The sequence below is a fragment of the Emydura macquarii genome, unplaced genomic scaffold, assembly GCF_026122565.2.
Source record: "Emydura macquarii macquarii isolate MOO-44397 ecotype Brisbane River unplaced genomic scaffold, CSIRO-AGI_Emac_v2 contig_295, whole genome shotgun sequence".
NCBI classification, from domain to species: Eukaryota; Metazoa; Chordata; order Testudines; family Chelidae; genus Emydura; species Emydura macquarii.
The window spans coordinates 7,351,111-7,370,842 of NW_027130432.1; the positions used below are offsets into that span (position 1 = coordinate 7,351,111).

At 39.0% G+C, this 19,732-nt stretch overlaps 1 long non-coding RNA gene across 1 annotated transcript; it reads left to right on the top strand.

The window, feature by feature from the left end:
* The first annotated feature begins 2,622 nt into the window (after positions 1–2,622).
* On the top strand, positions 2,623–17,556 carry LOC137154039 (uncharacterized). The gene is made up of 3 exons (XR_010920037.1): positions 2,623–2,781; positions 11,096–11,214; positions 17,470–17,556. It is a non-coding gene; the product is annotated as an uncharacterized lncRNA (long non-coding RNA).
* The last annotated feature ends 2,176 nt before the right edge of the window (positions 17,557–19,732 follow it).

Sequence of the window (19,732 nt, forward strand, 5' to 3'; positions counted from 1 at the left end):
TGTGCCTTTAGCCCCACTCCACCCTCGTTACTCCATTATATACACCTGTGGGAGGTAGCATAGGGAGTTAAACTCTCCCCCTCTTGCTAGAAAGCAGTATGTCAGCAGTATGTCTGGATACAGCCCCAACCTCAAGATAGGAAGGTTGGTCTGATAGATTTCTCTCCCAATACTTTTTTTCTTTTGCCCACTGTATTTATATTCAAGCCAGATGTAAAGTATAGCTCTAGCACTGAGTATATTTTAATGAAAGCAGTCCTTTCCCCCTAAATGTATTTTTGTATCCTGTGTTCATAGTAAGGAAAGACAGACGTATCTTCAGCACAGATATTGCAACAGGAACTCTGATAACATGATTCTCCCTCCCAGGAAACAGTCAGCATTACCTCTGTGCTATTGTTCTGGTGGGGTTCCTTTTAGATGAAATTCACCACTGTACAGAGGACCGGTGCAAAGCTTTATATTCCACTTAAACCCACAAATCAGCATGTAAGTGAGCCTTTGTGATATGTATCTGCACAGTAGTGAATTTTACTACTGGTGCTCTATATCCCAGTGATACAACACTCACAATGGACTGATGAAATACCAGCACCAACAAGACTGAGAGTTGGTAACCTCGATAGTGATAACTTTATCTTTATTGTTAACATTTTAGCACTTAGATATATCGTCCTCTAGCAAGGACCAGCCAAGGGATAAGAGGAGACATCACTGAGACACACAGAATGACAAAGTTTTGAAAAACTGAAAAGGCAGATTATATAGTTTAAAGCACATAATGGTGATGCAATGAAATAAAATCCCTGCCCTCGTGGTCAAGATATTATAGGTACAGTTACAGGCTGCTATGCCAGCTTGCTAAAAAATTCTTAAAGTTAGGCATGTGCTTAAGTGCTTTGCTGAGCAAGGATGGACTACTGAATCAGGGCCTTCATGAGATACTGCCGATGACTTTGCTGTTACCCTCAATGCTGTTAGAAGTCAGTGAAATTACATTAGGTAACAATGTGCTTAAACACTGCAGAACCTTATAGCAATGACAAACAATGATATCTTTTCTCCTTTTACTTTGCTTTTGACCTTGCAATCAGTGGCGTGTGATCCAACTGAATTCATGCTCATTGTGCCCAAACCCAATTTTCATTAACAAAAAAAAAAAAAAAGGCAAGAAATATAAGCTTTCTACCATCTTATTCATTTTACGATTTGTGATTTTGTTGTCTCCGACAACGGATAATGTTGCAGATTTATTAATGAATGAATCACGTTGGACCAAATGTGTTGTAAGCACAACTCTCAAAACTCCCCACAAATATACAATGGGTGTATTTTAAAAGTTCACTCTCGTTCTAGAGACCTTACTTGTTCACTGTATTCCCTATTTTGTACGTATGGAATATCACCAAACTCTACAGTCTCCTTGGCAGGACCAACTCTTTAAGGCCCTGATTCAGGAAAGTATTTGAGCATAGACTTTGTGCTTTACCCAGCAAGCCGGGAATTACACGGTTCAAGCAAAATATGTGCTCATGTGCTTTGCAGAATTGAGGCCTTAATGCACTGCTGTATCTTGTGTTTTAGAATCATCACTAATTTTTAAGTGTTACTGGAACAAAGTAACAATGGCATAAATAAAGAATGTGTGTTACAGTGATTGTACAGCTATTACAATTAATTATTAAGTGCTCTAATAAGTAACCATAATCTTAAAGTCACTTAAAAAGATAGTCCCAGAAATCACAGATGCACAACTTCTTCCCCAAAACTGAAAAATATATATTAAAAAAGTATTAAAGCTTTTTTCATTTCTTGTTGTCATTCTTCCCCTCCTCCAAGCAATCAGCACATTGGTTTTGGAGAGAGAGAGAGAGAGACTGTGCTTGCCATAAAACCCAATGCCCTGAAAACCCTTCAAAAAGATTTAAAATAAATGTTTGACTCTCTTCATAACAATTTGAGCTAGGAAGTCACGGAAAGGTCATATCACAGAGGGAGTGGCTCCTGAGGCAAAGGGAGCCTTTATTACTTTAACTGACCTCCTCCAGGGCTATTTCACATACATAATCTAAACTACCCAAACCATGAGCAGCGCAAGTAAGTAAAATGGCCACCCTATCTGTGCCCAGATTTTGACTAGCCATTTGATTTTGTTTTACTTCAAGATTTCATGCAACTACTTCTTTATTCCAATATTTGTAATGTGTTCAGTTATATCAGTAAGTTTTTGTCAGCACAACTGAATGGTTGAGTAATTAGTAATGAGTCTAAGGATCAGAGATTGCAAAGTAAAGCAGTCATTTTTTTCAGAGGTTCCTGGCTTAATTATTGGATAAGCTGAATTAAGTCCTACATATTTTTCTTGTATTTGAAACAGTCTTGTTTGCATGTGTTTTTAAAGTCTACACATCAGAGATGAAATTTGACTTTAATACTGCCACCTTTTGGATATATTGTGCAGAAACAAGAAAGATCTTTATTTCAATCTAAGCATGAAAAATGAATTTCCTTTTTAGAATGGTTGATCATTTTGCATCACAGTCTTTCTGCTCTAGCAATTGCATTTTATTATGTCACCTCAGTCTCGCTATTATTTTCCACAGGAATCAGAAGAGAGAGAACGATGGGCTACTGCTGTGTTTAGTAACATTTTCCTTATATGCACCCCTTTACACTTAGCTGCACAGGTGTGAGGATGCTCGGTTTGTGGTGAAGCCTTTACCCAACAATGACGTGGAATGTCCAGAATTGTGACCTGAATGAACAATTGCTCTATCACAGGTGAACTGAATCAGACTTTCATCCTCACCAGGTGTCCGCCAAGTTTGATGATATTATAATATGAAAATTATCCCCTTGATGTAGCACATTTCAGCTGAGGCCCATAAGCCCTTTCTGAAAAGGGTTCAGTATTGTTACTTCCATTTTACTAACAAGGAAAGCTGAGGCATGGAGAAATTAGGGCCAATATTTCAAAAACTTAGGCAAATGCAAATAGCCACTTGGACTCCCAGCTACGAGTTCAAATGAAAGATTGGATTCTTGGGATTTTTAAAGCTGGTTTATGGCCATAGCCCAGCTGTCTGAGAGCTCATGGACTTAAACTCTCTGAGAGGGTGGATGGACACTTTAAGAGAGAAGCACACAGGGGACACTCAAGGTCTGCTCCACATGCTCAACGGTAAAGTTGAGGTACAGGGTAAAGTGCTCAAGTAGCAAGCCTCTCATTGGTTGTTTTGCACTCTGTGCATCCTGAAAGCAGTCATTCAATACACTGTGTAAAGAAACCTCCCGTACATACGGAGAGAGGGAAGAAAGGAAGGAGCGGACAGGCAGGATTTATCAAGGATTCATCTGATTTGTGAAGAGGAGGAGAGTCAGGATTAGGCTATATGCGAGGAGAGTGATGGGAAAAGGTTTGGAAGCACAGGTAGAAAGTTTTCAGAAGAGGGTCACCAGAAAATAGGGAGACAGAAGGACAACCCCATCCATGCTGGATTTGCATATCATGTGATAATTCAAGGAAAGGAAGTGGAGGGCAAGAGAGGCTAAGACTCATTGGAGGCATTACCCTTCTGTATACAAATCTTGGAAGACTTCACTCAGTCTCACTAAGGTGCAGGTTATGCAGAGGTTCACTCTGACCTCACCGCAGCAGCTAGCTAGCAACTCTGTGAGGAGCTAAATAGGCAGGCTGTATGTATATTAAATACATTTTAGGAATCTGTCTAAGTTTTGAATCTGTGGGGTCCATGTTTTCAAGCTATCCTCTACAGCCATGCCAGCTAGACACTTACTTTAAAAAAAAATGAAAACAGATAGCTGAACAAAATCACAGGACTCCAGGACCTGGAGCTTTACAAAAAAACACCAACTATCACAAGACTTGGCATTACTGCTGTATGAAACTTTTACAGCTTTAAAAGCCTCTGTGGATTAACCCTCAGGAAAATGAAATACAAAATGGCATCCAAGAGCTCAGGCAGTAGCATTTGGTAGACTCTAAAGAATAAGTGTCCATTGGAACCTCATGCCCACCACATTTTTTAAGTCACCATCTATGACTTGCACTCTTATAGTGCTACAAGCAACACAGCCTTTATTTAATGAGAAGAAATAGCCTACAGTACCAGGCTTGAAATGAAATGTATCCTGTCTGTTCTGGATGGACTGCTGTGGTAGACATTAATAAGGGAGGTGAGTTTTAAGAATCCAGTTTAAAAAAATCCACTAGCTAACCCTATTTCATCCCCAGTTATATCTTATTTTTAAGAAGGGAAGACAGGATGAATTAAATTGAAAGCCACATATTAAACAGTTAGAATTTTCACAGAAGTTTATTGAGCAAAAGTCTATAAGAAGCTGCTCACTTTTTCTATCCACGGAAACCTATTTATAGGAGTTGAATTCTAATAAACACAGATTGCAGTGCAAAGAAAAAGAGGTCAGCAGTGTATGCTCAAAACTTTATTGATGTCATGTCAATCAATCTTTTATTTTGTTGTTTAAAAAAAATTTAAGGAAAAAAATGCATGTAAGCACTTTTTGTCTTAATAGCAGATTTATTGAGCATTTCAACAAATCAGTTCATGGATACAATAAGCAATGACGGCCAATTATCAACTTTGTGTTTTCAGGTCAGGTTATAAATTGACCCGTGTTCGCTTCTCCTCTTTCTGGGGAATAGCTAACGCCTTTTCAAATATAATAATTTCCAATAAACTTTTTTTCTCCACCTCTGCAACATGCTTGAGGGGCTAGCTTGCTAGAGAAACAAAGTAACACATTTTGACAAATATATACAGCCAAATATATTGTCTTTCAGTAATTTGTTTAAAACAATAAAACTGACCACCTTAAATCTGAGGGTGCGGGCTGTAAATGTTGAGAAGTTTAGAAGTTGGCCTTTAAACCACAGCAATTCTAGATAATTTTACAGTGGATGTGAATGCTAGTCAGCCTAGTAACAGACACAGTCCCTGATCCTGCAATTTATAACATCCAAACAGACTGCTGGGCCTACACAGAGCCCTATTGACTCTGACATTGACACTTGAAGTCATTAGGGGCTCCTGAAGGCATAGCAATCGGCCTGCACATAATCAATTGCAGAATCAGGGCCTTAATCAACCAGCAATTGCTTAAAAGAACATACCAGCTACCACAGTCATACATTGCCATAATCAGAAACACAAAATACAGTTTTACTGCAGACATTATATTTAGAAATTCCCAGAGTGGTTCAGACCCATGATCCATCTAGTCCAGCAACCTGTCTCTGGCAGTGACTGGCACTAGATGCTTCAGAGGAAAGTGCAAGAACTTTGCAAGAGGTAGATGTGGAATCTGTTCTTCCCCCGCCTCCCACATTAGGTCTCACCGTTATCTCTAATTGCTAGAGATTGACTTAAACCCTGAAGTATGAGGTTTAACACCCCTTTCACAAAACTTTTGTTATCGGTGATAACACTGGGTGTATGCTTTTATCAGGTCCCCTCTTACTGATCTTCTTTCTAAAGTACACTGTGTCTTTTTAATTTCTCTTCATATGAATTTTTCCAGACCCTTGCTCATTCTTTTTGACCTTCTCCAAACATCTTTCACTTCTGCGATACCCTTTTTTAAATGGAGGTGACCAGTGCTGAACACAGTATTTCACATGAAGTCCTGCCATTGATTTATGACATTATGATAGTCTTTGTATTATTCCTCTCCCATTATTTATGCAACCAAAATTTTGTTTGATTTTTTTGACTGCAGCTGCACCTTGAGCAGAAGTCTTTATTGAACTGTAGTAACAGGGATGCCACGTTCCCTTTCTTGAGTTTATGCAGTTAATTTAGAACCTTTGAGATATAAAAAGTGTTTACATTTTCCCCCTCCACTGTACAGTACTTTACATTTATTGACATTGCATTTCTCTTGACATCCTGTTGTAATTCACCTGGCTTGTTTTGGTCTCTCTCAAGCTCCTCACAGCTCTTGGTGGACCTGACTAACCTACATAATTCTGTATCATCTGAAAATTGTGCCACATCATTGTTCACCCCCCATTTCAGATAATCAAATATATTAAAGAACAAGCAACAGGAGGCAAAGACTGTTAAACTTTTACCATGATGAAAATGGCCTATTTGCAGACATTAAGGGTGAACCATTTATTTAGTGGTAAACAAAAATAGATTTTATTTAAAACAGGTAGCTTTCTTTCAATCATTGAGAAGTTGTGAAAGGATGTGGGGTATTATGTGCAGAGTGGGTTTATCAGGTACGCTGAGTAGCTCTCCATGGTAGTTTGTCACTCTTTACCCTAATGCCCCTGCACATGAGAATGTAACAGCAACCCCAGAAATGTTGTTTGGTTGTTGCTTGGGTACTCTGCTTATGGGAAACCCCTTCTGAATGTGGTAATGGCCGTGTTAGATTGTAGCATGGCGCATCTGTGTGCCAGCTGATATAGGGCAATTTGGTACCATATCCCAAAGCAAAATGTATATACTAGCATTTGCTCACAACAACTCATCTGATGAATATTTTTTCATACTACTTACTCAGTTAACACTTCTGAAAAACAAATACAGTTTCAGAAATTAGGAATTCTTTGTACATGATTTGCAAAACAAAAAAAGTCAAATTTTGGCCATTTCTTCTTCCGCACCTCAAAGAATATTACCCTGCCAATTCTATTAAAGTCAGCATTTCCCAACTATTACCCTACCTTAATAAGTTGTAGCTCGTCCTAAGCAGAGGGGGAAGTATGGTATCCTCAGTTACTACTGTGTGCGCGCTAGCCTGTGGCAAACGTTGACTTTTGACAACCACTGTAGGAGTCACTTAGAACTGGTATAGGTTGGAGGAATAAGTCAGTTAAAGAGAAGAAAATGCTAGTATATACATTTTGCTTTTGAATATGGTTCCAAACTGCCATAGCTTAGCTGGCACACAGATGTGCCATGCTACAATCTGACATGGCCATTACCACATTCAGAAGGGGTTTCCCTAAGCAGAGTACCCAAGCAACAACCAAACAATACTTCTGTGGTTGCAGTAACATTCTCAAGGGCATTAGTGACAAACTACCATGGAGAGCTACTCAGGGTACCTGATAAATCCACCCTACACATAATATCCCACAGCCTTCCTTCAATCTTTCAATGATTGAAAGAAAGAAAAAAAGCTACCTGTTTTAAATAAAATGTATTTTCTGTTTACCACAAAATAAAATAGAATGGTTCACCCTTAATGCCTGCAAATAGGCCATTTTTATCATGGCAAAAGTTTAACAGTCTTTGCCTCCTGTTGCTTGTTCTTTAATATATTTATTGATTATCTGAAAAGGGGGGTGGAACAATAATGTAGCACAATTCAGTTCCACCCTTCACCATTAGTGGCTTAAATAATTAGTTACTGGGTAAACATTCAGCTCTTTTATTAGATGGCTGAACTGGCTCTCTTTTTTAAAAAACCAGAAGTAGGGATGAAACCATGACTAATGCAAACAATGCACTTCTGATCCAAATTTTATTAAACATTCACAAACATTTTGATGAACACCAGTGGTGATATGAAAATTCACATATAACCAACAACATGACCTTGCACTGAAACAAATCTGAGTCTTTTTTTCCCCATAAACAGATTTGTTAATCTGTTTTTCATGACTGGACTCACTCTTCCATCTCTTTTCATGGAACAAAAAGCTAAGGCTGGGCAGGAATCCCACAGGGGTGGTTCTTGAAGGTTGTTTTGCTGATCAAAAGATAGTGAAACTTTTCCTGGGAAAAAAAGTTTGATTTTTTTCCCCATGAAAAAGTGTCATTGAAACATCAAAAATGTGAAATATTGGCAATCGGTGTACTCTAGTATATCTGAGCTGGGATAATCCATTAGCATACCCCACACAACAAATTGCCTGAGGTAATAGTATTCATAAGAACAGGCAAAGCCCATGCCTCCTTGTTTCCTTTGTCTGTGTTTTGCATATTTTTGGTAAAAACTGTATAATTATAATGCTGATATATTTTCTCTGCAATTAAGATATTTTTCAGGCTTCAGAACCATCATTGTGTTGGGATAACTTAGTCAGGCAGATACCTATATTGCACAGTAGTCTGTAACATGGACATCATTTGGAGTTATGGCCTTTTACTAGAGAAAATTCAAACTTCAGACAAACTTAATCAGCTATTGTTGACAGAGTGGGGTCAGTCTTATTTTATGAAATCAACAGAAAAATAGGAAGTTGGTTTTTTTCCTGCTAGGTCTCTGATACAGGGCTACAGATTTTCTTTTATTTCACAAAGCATAAAACAAAAATGTCAAAAGGAACTTAGAAAGTATAAAGATTTAAACCTGCTCTTTTGAGAGGTAAATTAAAGATGATCCAGAATGGAAAGAATACATCTGCTGTACAAACAGCACTAGTTGTCAAATTTGAGTCACTTTAAGAGTGAAATCCTGACCCTATAGAAGTCAGTGGTAAAACTTCCATTGACTTCAATGGGGCCAGGAGTTTACCCCTAGTATTTTGTTCATACAACGGCATCCTAAGGTAGATTGATAAAGAAAAAAACCACAGGATTTTGTCCAGTTCAAATAGGCATCCAAAATTTCAGCTGCATGAGTTTATATGAACCTCTTTTGCTCTGGAAGTGTTAGAAAAATAAGATTGTTCTTTTTCAGCATTATCAATACTTTACTCTTTCCTTGGTTCTAGAAGCTCAGAATACATACTACTGTGGTATAAACCAGGAAGTGCAGAGAGATATACATGTCTTTAAATAAAAGTGCATCAAACGATTATCCATATATACCTTATGTAGGATTATAGGTATACATATTGCTGTATGACATGAGAGTTGTGGCAAACGTGTGTGTCTATATAAGATACTTATATGTCCCCCATCACCACAGTATCTAAGCCTCCCACAATCTTTAATGTATTTATCCTCACAGTGCCCCTGTAGGATAGGGAAGACCTATTATCCCCATTTTATAGATGAGGAATAGAGAGCTAAGTGGCTTACCCAAGGTCATGCAAGAAGTCTTTAGTGGAACAGGAAACTGAGCCCAGGTCACCCAAGTACCAAGTTAACATACTAACCGCTAACCACTGGGGAAAAGGGGCGCACACAGAGCCCATGACTAGGGGTGAACAGGGGGTACACACAACTTCTGGAGAGTGGAGAAACCTGTTCCAGGAGAAGTGGGGCACACAGAGTCCCCATCGTGGGGGACATTAGGGGACACGTCAGGGAGTTTCTGAAATAGTGGAGGATAGGATGGTGGCACCCAGGGAGTTGTGGGGGGGAAATGGAGGAATGCAAGGAAGCCCTGGTGTACACAATGAGCAAGACCTTCAGTTGCAACAAAGTGCACACTGGTCTAGATGTCAACACCACAAAGTGAGGGGACACCAAATTTAGGGAAGTGAGTGATGTCCTTCAGACTGAGGTGGACTGGACAGGCATGTCTGAAGACTCAGAATCTAAGGAGAGACGCTCATACAGTGCATGCCAATCCCACCAGTCCCCGCTAAAATAGAGAGGAAGAGAGGTGAGGTCATTGCAATGGAAATGCATCACAGACCAGTTGGTTTTAAGGAAATTCTTTGAAGGAAGCAGCTAAGTAAACTTTGTATAGATTAGTTGAGATATCATTCCATGCCCACGGGATGATGCAGAGGTTGAAGGCACAAATAAGGAAGAGACAGAAGGGGTGTGGTTCAGTGTGACACTTGAGCAAAGAATAGGAAACAGAATGTGTGTGTGTTTGAGAGAGAGAATAGTGAAGATATCTTATGGGTTATACAGCAGCATTATTAGGGTATACTTTTTAATATTGTATCTATTTCCTTTAGAGCCTCACCGCTCAGACATTCCTGTGTTATACAATGGCACAGTTCAAACTGTTGCTATATCTGTCGATGATGGGATAAGCAGCAAAAAGATCCCATTGTGAGTTATGCCTAAATGAACCTCTTCCTGTTATGTTACCTTGGTCTGCCATGTGCATTTGCTCCCTGCTGACACAAAAGCAGAATATTTCCAGAAAGCAGCAGTACCGTTTTCTTTTCTGCACTGCTGTAGAGTACATGGAGAGCCCCACACTTGGCAAAAGGGGACCTTTGTTCTTGTGTTATGTAGAGGACACTGAGCTGTTTAGATGAGATCCAAACAGCTGGTCAAAGATTTATGGAGGAATTGTACCACCCTGCAGCAGGCAAAGATGTGTTCGGCTTGCTTGTGCTATTTTGTTCACTTGATATAATTTGAACCATCAGGCATACTTACCGTCCTTTGTAAAAGAACTTTGAGATCTGTGGATGAAAAGCACTATATCAGGGGTAAGTATTTTTTCTATTATTAGGAGTCAGACTCCTAACATTCTAACCATGTGGCGTGTTTCAAACATAGGACATAGGGAGTCCCTCACCTAGACACATATGAAAATTAAAACCAACAAAACAAACTCCTCTGTTTCTGTCCACTTTACAGAATGGCTACAATATAAATGGAGCAAGCCCATGCCTTGTACCAGATTTCACAAAAGAAGAGGATTTGTAAGATAGAAGGGCAGGGAAAACTAGTATATTCACTTTGTAACTAGCCCTAGCTAGCTGTTGACCTAGGCCCTAACTCAGGGGCTGTTGACCTTTTGCCATGCAAGGCAAGCAAGGAAAACCCAGACTGCGGCTCTGACACTACTCAACTGTCCCTTATTCACTTGGACTACTGATAACCCCAGAAGGGGTATTTGGGGAACTGTCTCCCTGATACTGGTAGTTGGAGAAACACAGCCCTCTTCAGACTGACTCTATAACCATCCCTGTGGCGAGAGAAAGCTGCTGGGAACAAAAGCAGTGCTCATATCTCCCCCACCCCACGGGGGCACTCTAGAGGTAAAGCCTATGGCAGAGGCCAAAACCTGCAGTCTTTACTCAGACAGAATTCCCACTGTCTGTATCCTTTGATGGTGAAAGCTATTTGTTGCTATTATATATACATCCAGTAAGGAAGATAAAGTTGAAGGCCTGAACAAATAAAGTGATTAATGGCTTGTCTTTTTTACTTTTTTTGTTTTTGTTTTTACCCAGAGTGTTGTCCAGAGAGTGACCGGTGTATAAAAGGAATGGCACATCCTGCTACCATAAAAGGGAACTTCAATCATTTTGTTATAGCTCTTAGGGTCAAGAAGAGACAAGGCCATGTAAATGTAAGTGATTCTTAATGAGTTCTTTTCCTATAGCTTTACTAAGGCACAAATACCGATAAAATTACTATCTATTGATTGTGAACAGTAATTACATGGCATGCAGTCTGAGTTATTTCTAGGCTCTGAAGTATAATGTTGTGGAGATGTAACATGTTTAGTGGTTACTGGGTTTATTTCAAGAATCACTGTCAAGTAATACGTAGCAAATGTAGTTACTATGCAATTGCATAATAACTGAAGAATGCTATCATAGTTTGAGCCAGGTAAGAGTGCTATAACTCAGGATATTCCTGCGACTGTATATTTGTTCCTAGTTGAATATATTCCATAAAGTTCTTGTAAAATAGCTTTTGGATTAAAAGGAAGTTTTTACAAAACACTTCTGCTTTCAGCATTAAGCATACCTGAAAACAAGGTTTAAAGCAAAAAACTCCAAAATGTAAAAACTAAACATTTTTGGGGGTTTTGTCAAAACCCAGCAACTTTGAAGAAAATAAATTGATGAAAACTAAAAAATATATATATATTCAAATTTTTTGATGGAGAAAAATAATTTCCACACCAGTTCTATTTGTAACCAATATAAATGCCAGTCTTTCTGTGAGTCTCGATAAGTGCTTGCTTCAGGAATATCTAGTGGCAATGAGTTCCACAGGTAAACTGTATTTTGAAAAAAAAATTAAAAATGAACAGAATTCCTATTCACCTTCTTTTGCTGCTGTCTGAGCTTACATTCCTTTGCCCTTTCTAACACTTTTTTTAAAAAATCCTTTTCAAACACTTTTGCCATAGCAGTTAAAGAAGTTTAGAGAAAAAGGTCAATAAAAGGATACATCACTAAAGGATCTCTTTTTCATCCCTAATTTATTCTTTGAAATGCATTCATAAAGTATATGATAATAGCAACCCTTTTCTATGAAAGTTGCTTCTTTTTTGCCTAAAATGCATACTAATTACTGCAGCAAAATTGAATTTGCCTGTGCATAAATTAAGGTTAACCATGCAGTTAATAATGAATGGAGCACTGAAAATCAGTTGTGCAACCAAGAAAGAAATGCATATTTAAAATCATGGAGCAGGCTGCTAATTGAGTCTGGGAACGAATTTAGTAAGTTTCTGCTTTATAATTAAATAATTTTTAAAGATATTAAGCCACTTTACATATTTAATTAGGGGACATACGTTATTGCAAACCTACCTCAGCATAATAGTCTTAAGGTAGAAATACATTTACTCTATTGTCTACAGGATGAAAAAAGTGTGAAAAAATATTACTATGACAGCTTTATGAAGGCTGGTGTGCATCGGACAATTAATGTACACTTGATTTTGGAGAACTCTAAATGTTTGTTACTAATAGATAAATAATCATTGAAGATACATGAAGAATTTGTAATGTACAGTAAAAACGAAATGAATATAACCAAAAGTGTTTAGCTGATAATGCTCACTGAACGTAGAGGATGATGAAATCACAAATCAGTTTAACAAAGTACTGAAAGTGAAAACATAGCAGTATCAGCCTTGATAATATGACTCAAAGCTTCTCTCCTACTCATAACAAGATTGGGGCTTAATTCTCATAAAAAAGAAACTAAAGTAAAATGAAGCAGGAGAGTATTTTATTGTCAATGCAGGAATAGTTAATGTCAGAAAGAATAAGAACTGAAAAACTCAGTTACAGCTGAGGAAAAAAGTAGCTGAAGTGAGAAATCAGGACTAATAAATTATAGTAACTCTCTGTCAAGTTGCTGTGCAGCAGTTAAGATGGTATCAGCATTTCCATTACAAATCACCATTTTCAAGGAATTTATATTACTAAACTATAAAAATGTGTTTTAGGAAGAAACAAGACATACTGCAGAGGGACAAATTTTATAAAAAACTGTCCCCTCAGAATGCTCCAACAATTTTCCACATGCAACTGTTTCCATGTGCGAAGACCCACATTTGTTCATGGAAACAGTCTTACAACCTAATGCTGAATCATGCAAACACCTAGGCTATATCTACACTTAAAATACCAGAGCCATGCAGCTGCAGCAGTGCTGCTCTAGCACTTTAGTGTAGACGTGTACTGCAGCAACAAGAGATTTTCCTATCTGTTGATAATCCACCTCTCAGAGAAGCAGTAGCTAGTTCAAAGGAAGAATTCTTCCATCAATCTAGTGCTGTCTATGCCAGTAGTTATGTCAGCTTGACTACGTCACTCAAGGGTGTGGATTTTTCATGCTGATGTAGCTTTTCAATGTAGACCAGCTCACAGAGAGTCAGCACATTGGAGGCTGACATGCAGACTGACCAAAGCTACGTCTACACTGGGGACTGGAGAATGGTCCACATACATGGTTGTGCCAGATCTCCAGTACTGTCCACACCTAAACCCCAGAAGCATAGGTTTCAAGGCCCAAATGTGGCAAAAATCCTAGCAGGCCTGAGAGGTGCTGGGGAGAAGTCATGGAAGACAGCAAACTCTGTCCACATATTGATGAGCACCTGGGAGTGCTAGGCTGATTTTGGAGCAGGATCCAGGTTCATATGCCCTGTTGAAAATAAAGCAGCAGAAAACTCTTCTAAAGTAATCAGTGCAGCTCGCTACTGCTGATGAGAACTGGGACCTTCATAGATTTGGGAAAGAATCAATGCATTTTGGGAATGGGGCTGGAGAAGTAATGAACTTGGGACCCCATGCACACCCTTCAGCCCTTTCCATGCTGCAAACTGCAACAGCCTGAGCAAGTTCATGGAACAAAGTACAGTTGCGGTGTGACTCTTTCGCCATTCTTTTCTCTGCTCTTTGCTGGATGAAGGGCCTGGATTTCCTGATGCTACAGGGGGTGGCTTGGGGCTGAGCAGGCATTTGCAGTGGTGTGTTTCTCCCCTTCCACGCAAGTTCTCTGCTAGTTTAGAATAGAGTCTGTTTCCATTCTGATTGCCTCCAGTCCCATAAACATATGTTTGCAAATTTCTAGTGCAGCAGAAACTCCAGCTGGTTCTTAAGGTTCAATGGCAGTGTGAATGTGTTTGGTCCACCTTCACAGCACACCAAACGCTCCCACTTAGCGATATGTAGAGGGGTGGCAAGCAGCACAAACATCCCTCTGGCCTTGATGGCTGGATTCCCCACTACAGGACTCGAAAGCCACATACCCTTTTCCAATCTGGTACTTTCAAAACTGCTGTGTTCTCCAGCTGATGATAATCTTAAAAGCAAGCATTGGGACTTGTTAGTGTTGCCCCTGAAATAAATGCATCCCCCAACCCAATCACACACATGACATTTTAAAAAACTAACCCTACGCTACCTACCACCCTTCCAGGTATATGTGAATCTAACATAGTAAGATGGAGATATTTGGAAAGTGCAATGTGCACAGAACTAACAGATAACTGTACTAACTGGGGACAAAAAGAAAAAAGAAGATAAATTTTCCCTATAGGTTTGATAACACAGACCAGGAAAAACAAAGTAAAGTAACTGTGCTACTACACATTGAACAGCGTTAGAATGGTCTGCCTCAGCCCCACCTCCCATAAACCATAACTTCTTTGAACCAGTGGAGATACTCGCTGTTAGCCAGTAAGCACCCCTCATCTTTGCACACCATCACAGCCACCAGAAACCAGTTGTAAAAACCCCTCCCAACCTCTTCATCAACTGTTCTCAAGGTGCTGCAAGCACGGAGTGATCTCCCTAAACTGTGGCCCAGCTAACAGTTGTGAACATTCACAAAACAAAAGAACAATATGTGCAATTTAAGTGGGCAGAACAATCACTGACTGGGAGCTGTCTGGCACCGCCAGCTTCCAGAGGCAATAGCGACCTGATCCTGAACCAGTAAGGGACTGCAGAACCGAGTGTCCTGCCTCAGCAGAGATGAGGCTAGCTCCTCACAGAGCTCCAGTAATGTCTGCTTCCTCATTTGGAAGTTCTTCAGCCAATGGTCATCATCCCAAGTTTCCAAGATGATGTGATCCCATCACACCATGCTAGTTCTTCTGTCCCAGGAACAGCGGTCTACCCATGGACATACAGTCACAACACCAGCAGTTTCCTGAGCCCATGTGCATGGGGCAACCCACCTTCAGCTTGTGGGAAAGGCCTGCACCCATTCACCCAAGATTCTCAACAGTTGCACACTGCAACACATGCACACACTTGTCCAGCAAGAAGCATGAGCAGAAGTATATTGTCAGTCACTTTCTCCAAGAGAACCCAGGATTCCTAGTAATAAAAATCTTAACCAGAAGACCCTCCTTCTTCCCATTAATTGTTATTTGATCAGTGCTATTTTTGCCTTGATTTGTCCTTTATCTCTAACTTCATGAACTTGGAGGACAAGGCTGCTTCCCAAAGGATTCTCCCTCAAAGCCTTCTAGTACTAAATCTTTAAAGTGCAGGTTTAAATGCAGTATACAGCAACATTAAAGTTCTTTTCAACTGCATCACCACTGTCATCGCTGTGCTTTTTTGAAATGCAATTCTCTTACTGCAGTTCTAGAACAGGAGAGGAGCCAGAGTACAGAGAAGAAATGTAGTTGCTCTGCCTTCCTACGGACAAAATAATTCGAAAATGAAAAATAAGATTTCATAATTTTGCTTGTATTGTTGAAACTCTTAATACAAGTGTGATGAAACACAATAAAGATGCTAATAAAGTTTAACTTCAGCGAACTAGCAGCTGCCTCTGTCTGTCTATCACTTGATTCCAGCCCCTTTGCATTGAGTGAGTGACGCAAAGTAGATCTGGACAAAATTTTTCAGCAAAACTTTTTTTTTTTTTTAAAGGAAAAAATACTGATTAGAGGACAGTGAAACATTTTGTGAATGTGTGTCAGTTTACTGTTAAAACAAACAAACAAAACATTCTATATAAGTTGAAGTGGTTTGTTTTAACATTTTCTAAATGAAACATTTATATCCAAAACAACTTTTGTTTTTGAAATTTCCTTCAATTTTGTTTAAAAAGTTAAAAACTTAAAAAAAAAAAAATGCTCCGAGCCAACCCCAAACTAAATTTTTTTTTCAACTTTTTGATTCATCAGAAATGTTGAAAAATTCATTTTTGGGTCAACACGAGATTTTTTTTCCCCTTTGGTTTTTCGGAATGGCCAGAGAATTCACACAGTTCTAGCACGAGGGAATGAGAATGGCATTGTATCTGCCTATCTGATTATTTCTGCAGTGGCAGAGCATCTCTCAGGTGATGTAAAACTGGTGGAGCTAGTCCTGCTGCCCACAACCTCTGACAATTCTACTGCATGTAGGGTCCCCTAGGGGATGCAGCCAGCTAATGCAAATAAAAAGTCTCCCAGCTGCTATGATCTTAGGCTGGGTTTGGAATCACTGCGGCTTAAAAATCAGTGGGGGGGTTAATTGGCTTCCTGATGCCATCATCCATCCAACTCCCCAAAAATCTTTCTTACACTATGTGGTTCTCAACATGTGCAAGAATCAGTCAGTGTGCCCATCAATGCAATATCTAAAAACCAAACTAATTCCCTCTGAACCTAAACACGTCTGTGGTTCTTAATCATTTCTGTATTTCAGGCATTTTTAAATAACAACATTCTATCTACTAACCTTCACTTAGTGATGCTAGTGTGGCTTTTTTTTTTAAAATGGTTCCAGGTAAATAAAGAGCTCATCTCACTAACACGGCCCAATTTCCAGATGTATTTGCATTCATAATCCATACATTTAAATATTTTACTGAACTGGGGCCTTCTGGGTTATCCTGATGGCCATAATCACATGATGACCCTATGGCACAGTGCTTCAATAGGCATATAGGATGAATATTTATATGACCAATGGACAATCTAAACACCCAGGTAGGTATTGCTGTAAAAATTGGGGCTCCTTGTTTGTAAATTCTTAAGAGAATTTCAGACAGTATAGTGAGAGTTAAATATTTCTAAAAACATCACTACATTTTCAGGTAGCTTCTTGTGAAAGATGCTTAAAAACCACTTTCTCCAAGCCATGCCTTATATGACTTATAACTACTGAAGAAATTGGGCTATTTTATCTTGGTTCACTTTAAAGGGCAAAGTGCTTTAGCATTTGGAACTGAAAGTTCATAACTGCACTTTCTAACCTGACAACAATGGACATATGTACAAGTCATTTAAGACTAATACATAGAATAATATAATTTTATTGCCATAGGTTAAATATCCACAAGGGGCAGTTTTGGCTGGACTTGTAACATGTTCTCTACTTTATACATCTGACTAGTTCTTTTGTTGCAGGAAATGTGCCTTGGAAGGAAAATTCATCGTTCATTGTCCTGCATTTGCTTTTCTTCTCTTTACTAGGAGACGAATGTAAATAAAGACAGAAATATTTTAAAAGAGTCCAATATTACATAACACACCATAGGGGGCAGTTTTATTGGTAGTGTAAAAGCAATATTTTTTCTTGTGCCAAATTCTAACCACTCCAAATAATTGGTTGTATCTTTTTCAAATAAGTAAACTAACAAAAAGAATTGTAGATAAGGGCAAAACTTAGCTCCCAGCTACCCTAGGGTAACAAATGAATGCAGTAGTGATGCACCAGTATAATACAGGATAAAATTCAGCTTATGAATTCTGACTGAAAACCCCTTCCTAAACTAGAATAGTTTAATAAATGTCAATGGGAGATATGGATGCTCTGAAAACGAGGTCACTTAGGTGACTACAGCCTCAATCTTGCAAGCCCTTATGATCGTGAGTAACTTGTCACTGTTGCACATGAGTCGTCCCATTGAGCTCACTGGGACTAGTAAATGTGTAAGTGTTTGCAGGATTAGGGCCCTCATATGGATTTAGATGCCTAACTTTAAGTACCTTAGTTTGCAAAATGAACATGCCTCGGGTTAACATGTGACACAAAGAAATGTTTAGACAGCTGTGTCCTAGTTGGAGAGAGAAGGCCCTATGCAAGTGTTAAATAATAGTGTTAGTATTTCTGAGGTTGGCTGGCACCATGTGTCACATGTACAAAGGGAAATAAAACTCACTAAACAATGAGATATTATTAAAATCCCTGCCTCTCACTCCAACCAACTGCAGACTCAGAGTGCTGGATGTATTACTACAGACATACGCATTGTACCTGCCCTCCATTTTCCCTACCTGAAGACAACTCTTCAGTATCCCGACCCAGTCTTGTGAGATGTCAAGCATCTGAAAATCACAAGGATCTTTCATGATTTTACGGTAGGTTAAAGTTTGGAGCTAGATATCCTTAGCAGAGTCACAATAGGACCCTTATCCAAATCTATTTAATTTTTAAATCTCTCTCTACAAGTATGAGTTCAACCCTTCTCCATCTGATTCTATAAGTATTTCCAATTAATAACAAAGTGTAAAGTTGGGCTGGAGTCAAAGTTTTATTGTTTGGTTTTAATTGTACATGGATTTTGCATGATCTAAGCCACTTTCACGATTAACAATTAGGAGTTTTGGAGACATCCTGGCACATCTAAATTTAAATCTGGATACTAAATTATCGTCAACATTTGCAGTTCCTCTGTAAGCAATACATGTAGCACTCTGTTTGAAGACTAATATTCAGCCTATAAAAACCCAGGACTTGCTGGGTCAATTACTGTAGGTATAGGATACTATAGGTATAGCTATTTTCTCTTTTTAACTTTAGTTTTTCCTCCAGTGATGTCACAATCGATATTTCTATCCAGCCTGGACATTCTACAACATCATTTGTCCAGTTGAACTGAAGTCTTGAATTTAAATGGTTTGGCTTCCCTGGATCTGTTACAGTAATAAATGATTAACATATATGGTATTTTTGAACCAAAGCCTCCTACCCTATCTGATATCTACCTTCAGCCAGTCATTTTGTGGCACTGCTGAAAGGGTGGATCATAACCTTTCTATAACTTGCTACTTTCACTGTACTCTAGCATCATAATTCTGCTTTCTCTGAATGCTCCAGCCCACATTCCCTCTTGATGACAGTCCAGTCACAGATTAATTGAATCAAACACACTGTTTATGAAGCAAATCAAAAGAATATGATTTAAAATATCCACGCACATTGGGACTTGCATGATTTTTACACAGTAGTACCTCTGCTGAGAGCATTGGAGTTCCTCACTGGTGTTACTTTGATCAAAGTTAGTATCCTAGCCGTGACCCAAAGAAGCACTTAAACACATGCTTAACCTCAAGGCTGTGAGTATTCCCATAAATTTCAATGGGAATACTCATGTTCTTAAAGCTAAGCACATGCTTAAATGCTTTCCTGAATCAGAACCCTACAGTGAGTCTACACAGTGAATTAAGTCAGAATGTAGCACTGGTAGCATATCTGCACTAGTTTTAATCTAGTGAAGATGTGGTAGCTCAGGCTTCGGTGCATATCAGTTACCCCAGTACAAGCTTGCCAGGGATCCTGGATATGTATTAGGCTTGCTAGCCCATGCTGAAGCCTGTGTTGCCATGTCTACACTACTGTTGTTACCTGTACTAGGTAGATTAAAGCTAATGTGGACAGGCATACCTG